The sequence below is a fragment of the Amblyomma mixtum genome, chromosome 3, assembly GCF_055824585.1.
Source record: "Amblyomma mixtum isolate Tamu chromosome 3, ASM5582458v1, whole genome shotgun sequence".
NCBI classification, from domain to species: Eukaryota; Metazoa; Arthropoda; class Arachnida; order Ixodida; family Ixodidae; genus Amblyomma; species Amblyomma mixtum.
In genome coordinates, this window is record NC_143014.1 from 228,613,907 (window position 1) to 228,620,128 (window position 6,222).

Genomic DNA, 6,222 nt, shown 5'->3' on the forward strand with positions numbered 1-6,222 from the left:
TAGTTCATTATAACACCACGTATGGTGATCATTGGTATGCGTGAGCCAGCGGAACGAGCGGAGCGTAATATGAGATTGTCGTCATTTTTTTTCCACTCCATATATTTCTGCTAAGGGCCTAACCTGAGCGCACAAAGTGCCAATAAAAAAGCACCCAAACAACACCCCTATTTGGCCAGTTGTAGTTATCCTGACTGCTATTTGTCGGCTATAACTATCCTGTTATCACATATCAACAGGCTTTTTATGTGCAAAACACTGAACACTGCACCAAAATACGCATCGCCTAATTCAGTACTGTGAATTAGAGGCACAGAGGTTGCGACCATTTTCTATCGATTCAACACTCTGCTTCCATTGTAAGTAAAGTTTGCTGCTAAGAGGGGAAAAGAACCGCATATTTTATTTCTTTACAAAAGCCAGGCCTCGGAGTAAGCCTCAGAGACAGTCCACATACTCACTGCCAATCGCATTTTCACTCCGCTTCGGGAGTACGCAGAATGCAAAATACCCCATCCCTCTGGTCCCGAAGCTCGTTTACCTTCACTTTGTAATCTGGGCACCATCAACTCTTAGTTGATGTCAACTGTTGACTGCAGACCCCCTCACTAAAATGCTACAAAACGGTGTCTGTGAGGAGGATACGACATAAAGGTGTGGTCCACTCATACCGATGCAGCAAACTTGGAGGATTTTCTCAGCCCTCAAAATCGAACGGCCCCTTGGAGATATAGCAACGTTAATTCCATCCGTCACAATAAATTTATTTTTATAAATGTAGCGCAAGCGATGATATTCTGGGCGTTTACACACTGTTCGCGTAGTTAAAGAAAGCACTACCATGTACCCTCCCCCCCCCCCCCCTGTATAGGCGTTTAAAGGGGCACACGTGACTCTGGAATAAATGTAAACGCCATACTTCATAGCTCGGAGCATACAATGCACTACCATAACCCCCCCCCCCCCCCCCCGTGACTCTAAAAGGGGCGCAGGTGACTCTGGAATAAATGTAAACGCCATACTGCATAGCTGGGAGCATACAACGCACTACCATAACCCCCCCCCCCCTCTTCAGGCCATTACAGGGACACATGTGACTCGGGAATGAATGTAAACACTATGCCGCATAGCTGAGATCATAAGACGTTATGTAACCCAGGATAGGATAGAAATGCGTTCCACATGATTCATGCTTTTCGCACTTCATTACGTGCGAGAAGGAAATCCTGCTTCATGCTATCTCTGCCCCTTTCCCGCATAGCTTTAGAAAAAGTTCCTGCCAGTGGTAATAAAGGGACCGGTGTGAAGAAATGCCAGGAGCGCTCGCCAGAAAGCGACAAGCAGGACGAAACACAAACAGCCACTGGCGACATGCAAGCAAGTAAACCGCATCCTCCAAGACACAGAGGTTCTAATATAGTTGAGTTGGTTTACTAGTGCCGACTTCTAAAAATATGAATTAAAACACGGTCCTCAAAGTGGTTAACATCTTTGCTAAATTGCGTACTACTGTGCCAAATGTACTGCAGCTCTTATAGCCAGACAGAAGGAACTCGGAATCTTGGTCATCGGCTATTCAATCAAAGAGAATACTAATAGGATACACGAAACACCGGGACACTACGTATCCGTGGAGCCGCCCAGTGAAATCTTAGGTGCAATTAGCAGAAGCGTTTCGCGCTCCAGAAACTGTTAGCAAAATGTTAGGAAGCGACTGACTCTCGTGGGCCGCCACAATGCCAAGTAGTGAAACAGTTGTTAGGTGTTCCCTTTCGCAATTTCAGGACAGTAAGTTTAAGCTCATTATCAGAAGTGTACAGGCGCCCGCAGAATGCCACTCACGCAGGTTGGCGGGGAAAAGCAGCCGAGATCACCGTGCGCCGAGTCCCGCGGGACCTCTCCACTGCGCTGTGCCCGCAGAAGCACTGCCAGCACCTTGGCTGTGGTGGTGGTGGTGAGGGAGGCGGTGCACGGCCCTGCTGATAACGCCTTCCGCGTAGGGGAATACACGGGAAGCCGAACACAGACGACGCTGCCCACGTATGCCGGGAAGCCCAGCCTGGGCCGTTGGCTGCATCAGACAGATTCATAGACGACGTCCACTAAGGGATTTCCGAAGAGAAATGCAAAGCAATGTCGGGTTACCCAACACTCTTGTGCCAAGAACACATTAGTCGCAAATTACCCACCGAAAGAAAAGGACGTATACAATCACATTTTCATTTGTGAGGAATATTCCGATAAACTAAATATTAACACTGAAATTTAGAGGCAACAATAACGATTAAAACTGGTACACAAGCCTTAATCGCACTAGGCGGATTCCACTGCGCACGACATCCTAATGATGAGCGTAGAAAAAAGGGCGGTACTAATCTGTGGCCTTGGCCGTAGCACGTGCAGCGGAGTGCCTAGGTTTACCACACTCGAAACAAGAATCAGGAGAACCTACCCTAACTGATCAGATTTTTGTTGTAAATCCGGCACCAGGAACCGAAAATTAATGCTGCCACTATATCGCAAATGAGTTTCATCATCAATTTTAAATCACTGTTCTCCACTGGGAGCCGTCGCTTTTTACATCCTTTGGAGTTGAACTCTCATAGGTTGTTGCCTAACTTATTGGTTCTCCGATTATGACTGATTAATTTTGACAGTCATCTTTTTTTCTGCCAGATAATTATTGGAAAGTACTCCTCTTCGGCAATATTTCTTAACCATGTCAAGGAGTCCATGCCCAAAATTTAGAATGTCAGGGTGGTAGGCGCTGTAAACTGTTTTCCACTACTTTTCATTGGTACTTTTGATATTCTTCTGCTCCACACATTCCTAGTCCTGTTCTCTGACGGCATTTTGACGGACCTCTTCAAACGTCAACGGCACCTCAGTGATTTTTCTCTATACTCTCCACAACTCACTCCTGCTGTACCACTAGACCCCTCATCGGCTATTCATCGGTATGCATGTTGGCGGCATCCAGCATCACATTAAGCTGAAGACAGGAAGATATGGATCTCCAAAAATGTGCCGCATGCTCTTCCCACAAGCACTCCGAGAGAGACGATCAGAGCGCTCCTTGATGGGCACAAATAGGAGTGCAGGAGTTGTCTCGCGGAGAGGGAAGTATTGCTGCACAGACTACGCACACATGCAGAAATTCAGGGTTAAAAAGACGGGCCACCGAATCGCCCCGCAATTTCGAGTAGGTTGACCTGGATCCTCCGTGCTCCAGGCTAGCCTTTAACGGGCGAAACGTCGTAACTTTAGTTGGACTGGCAGTTCCGTGTCCATCAGAGATTTTGGTTCCCAATACCAAAACGTGTACTTTCTGCGAGCGTGGCTGATCGGGCAAGTTGGTAATTCATGACTGCTAAGAATACAACACTGCGCAACTTTAAGACAGGGAGCAAGGGAAGACGGAACACCACAGCGCTGAGCGTGACTTCTGACTTACAGGAGGAAGCCTGATTACCTTCTGCTAACAGCGTCCTTCCGCCACGTGCTCACACAACTACGTTTCACGAGTCGTTGTTCGTGCGCACAGCTCTTGACTAGAAGGGCCTTCCCAACTGTCTGGCGCTCATCGTTCATGCTGCCTCATCATAACCGTGCATAAATAAACAAAGTAAGTGCTAACGGTGCCTGTGAGCAACACCACACGTAAGACGTTCATAATTTCAAGACGCTAAGGCACCTTCACAGAAGCACCCTAAAAAACTATTTCAACAAAAACATACGGGACATACCAGGGAAAATTAACCGCGGTTTTCTGGAAGAACGTGGGTACTATACAACAGTGAAAACAAACTCTGAGATTGCCTTAATCTAATCTATAGTTCTGATCGATTTTTCGGTGTTGTTTGAGCAGTGCGATGGTTAAGATCGATTCGCTAGCTTTTAACTTCTGGCTTCAGGAAAGAAGTAAATCCTTAAAGAATCAAATAGGTGGAGTTTTTGCAACAAGGAACACTTTGAGACACACTGTTCTTAATGGAGTTAGATAAAAGCCCTCTTAACAAAACTGCCACACCCAAGCAGCGCCGCTGTACGTGCTCTCAAGTAACAATCATTGCAAGTACAATAGCTGCCCCGATGGGCCTAGGAGTTTGCCGCATTGGCAAATTCGAAATGTTAGGGGTTCAGTTATTGACTAATTACATTAATTTTCTTTTAGCGCAACTCCTTTTCTTTGGTTTGGTTTACTAGGAGTTAACGTCCACAAGAACTCAGGCTATGAGGGACGCCGTAGTGAAGGGCTCCGGAAATTTCGACCACCTGGGGTTCTTTAACGTGCACTGACATCGCACAGCACAATTCGATATGCTAATGGCATTTTATACTCTAATGGTGGGTCGCCTCTTTGTAATCACCTGTTTTCTAATCTTTTCGATATGCTAATGGCGTTTTATACTCTAATGGTGGGTCGCCTCTTTGTAATCACCTGTTTTCTAATCTTTTAAGGAATATAAAATCCGTGGAAGCACGCGTGACGTAGGGGAATTTTCGACCAATCCGGATTTTTCATTGGGCTTTCTGCAAAACGGGACCCTTAGAGCTCTCGCTTTAAAAAGCGCGCAAATCCCAAAACTCCAGCGCCAAAGCACCACAACGGTACGGGCTCTAAAAACTGAATTCATTAAAAGAGAAGAGTTGCCCCCGATGGGCCTGGGGGCTTGCCGTAGCCGCAAGATATGCGCCACCAACTGCTGAAAGTCGTGTAAAGCGAGCGACAGACAGTTCTAAAGCAAGAAAGCTGTGACCATCAGCCAACATTCCTCTAAACATAAGGACTGTAGTTGCCTCCAGGAAGGAAGTTTTAATGGGCAACGCTTGCTCAGGCGCTCGTTTGTGTGTGTGCGTGTGCGTGTGCGTGTGCGTGTGTGTGTGTGTGTGTGTGTGTGTGTGTGTGTGTGTGTGTGTGTGTGTGTGTGTGTGTGTGTGTGCGCGCGCGCGCGTACGCGCACTCGTGTGAATCCTCCACGCTGCGGGGAAATGTATCAACCAGTAACTGGCCTTCACCCAGCACGGCACCTGCACTTTCTCACCCCCACTGGCACCCATCAGAAGCTCCACCCACACACTCAACCCCTCTAGGAGCATCCATCCAACAGAATACTATGCAGCAACGGAACGAAAAAGCGAAGGCGAGTTCAAGCCTGCACCCTTCACCCACGCAGCCACTTTGCTGCCTTTAAAATCTAGGACCAACCAGAAGCACTGCGTGCATAACCACAATAGCTACGACGAAACAAACTTTTAAGACGACATTGGAGGCGATTATTCTAAGGGCGAAAATGAAATAATTAAATTTAATACAATGCTGCTAGAACAGGTTTGTCAGCTCGCATTGCACCACCACCCATCGAACCCATTTGCACGAAATTCTATTTTGCTAACTTCTTTAAGCTATTGCTAGTGCCTCGGAGGCCAGACTTACTAAGTGACTGTACTATTTGTAATAACGAAGCTAAAAATGAGATCGTGACCAAATATCATGAGAGATCGAGAGATTTTTGATTCTGGTTTCTTTGCATGACTAACCGGAGAAGCCTTTGATGTCGAAGCACCGCGGTGGTCGATGTGTGGTAGGCTGACGGCTCTGTCAGGCTGGGCATTCTGCCGGACACGCACCATCTGTAGACATCGACGTGCAGCTCGGTAGCACCGGCCGGCACCACCTCCCTGCTCCCCGCGTTTGCTGTCGCAGATCCGATCGGAGACGACTAGGCCCCGGTGAGGCTCGGGAACCGTTGACAGCTCAGGTGGACCCTTCGCAGAGTCCAGGTTACAGCCGCAGCTCCGAAGGCAGGAGCCCAGTCCCCGCTTGGCTCCCCTACGCCAACAAGGCGGAGTCGCGAAGCGCTGTGATATAAAAGACGCTCCGAGGGAAGGACCACGCGGAGCGGTCTTCAAAGAGGTACTGCGCATGGCTACTCGTCAAGGAAGAATCAACGCTCAGCGCAGGGTCCACGTTCGAATCGGCGAATGCTGAACGAGGGAGCTGGAACACATGCGCACGAGCGATTGTAACTGCTGTTCTGCCTCCTCTTCTTCGTGGCGCTTGCGCAAGATGCAGGAGTGCCAATTCTTAGCGGCTGTCACAAAATTCGGCGCATTTTAGAAACAAACAAAGAAAAACCGCCGCGCGCACGGCGTCTCGCCGGCGCGAGCCCAACGGGAGAGAGGGAAAGCCCCGCCGAGCGCGTGCCTCTCTCTCCACCG

General features: G+C 48.4%; 1 pseudogene; it reads right to left on the reverse strand.

Annotated features, from left to right (window-relative positions):
* Nucleotides 1-1,806: 1,806 nt before the first annotated feature.
* LOC149353945 (uncharacterized) lies at nucleotides 1,807-5,928 on the reverse strand (annotated as a pseudogene).
* Between the last annotated feature and the right edge of the window lie 294 nt (nucleotides 5,929-6,222).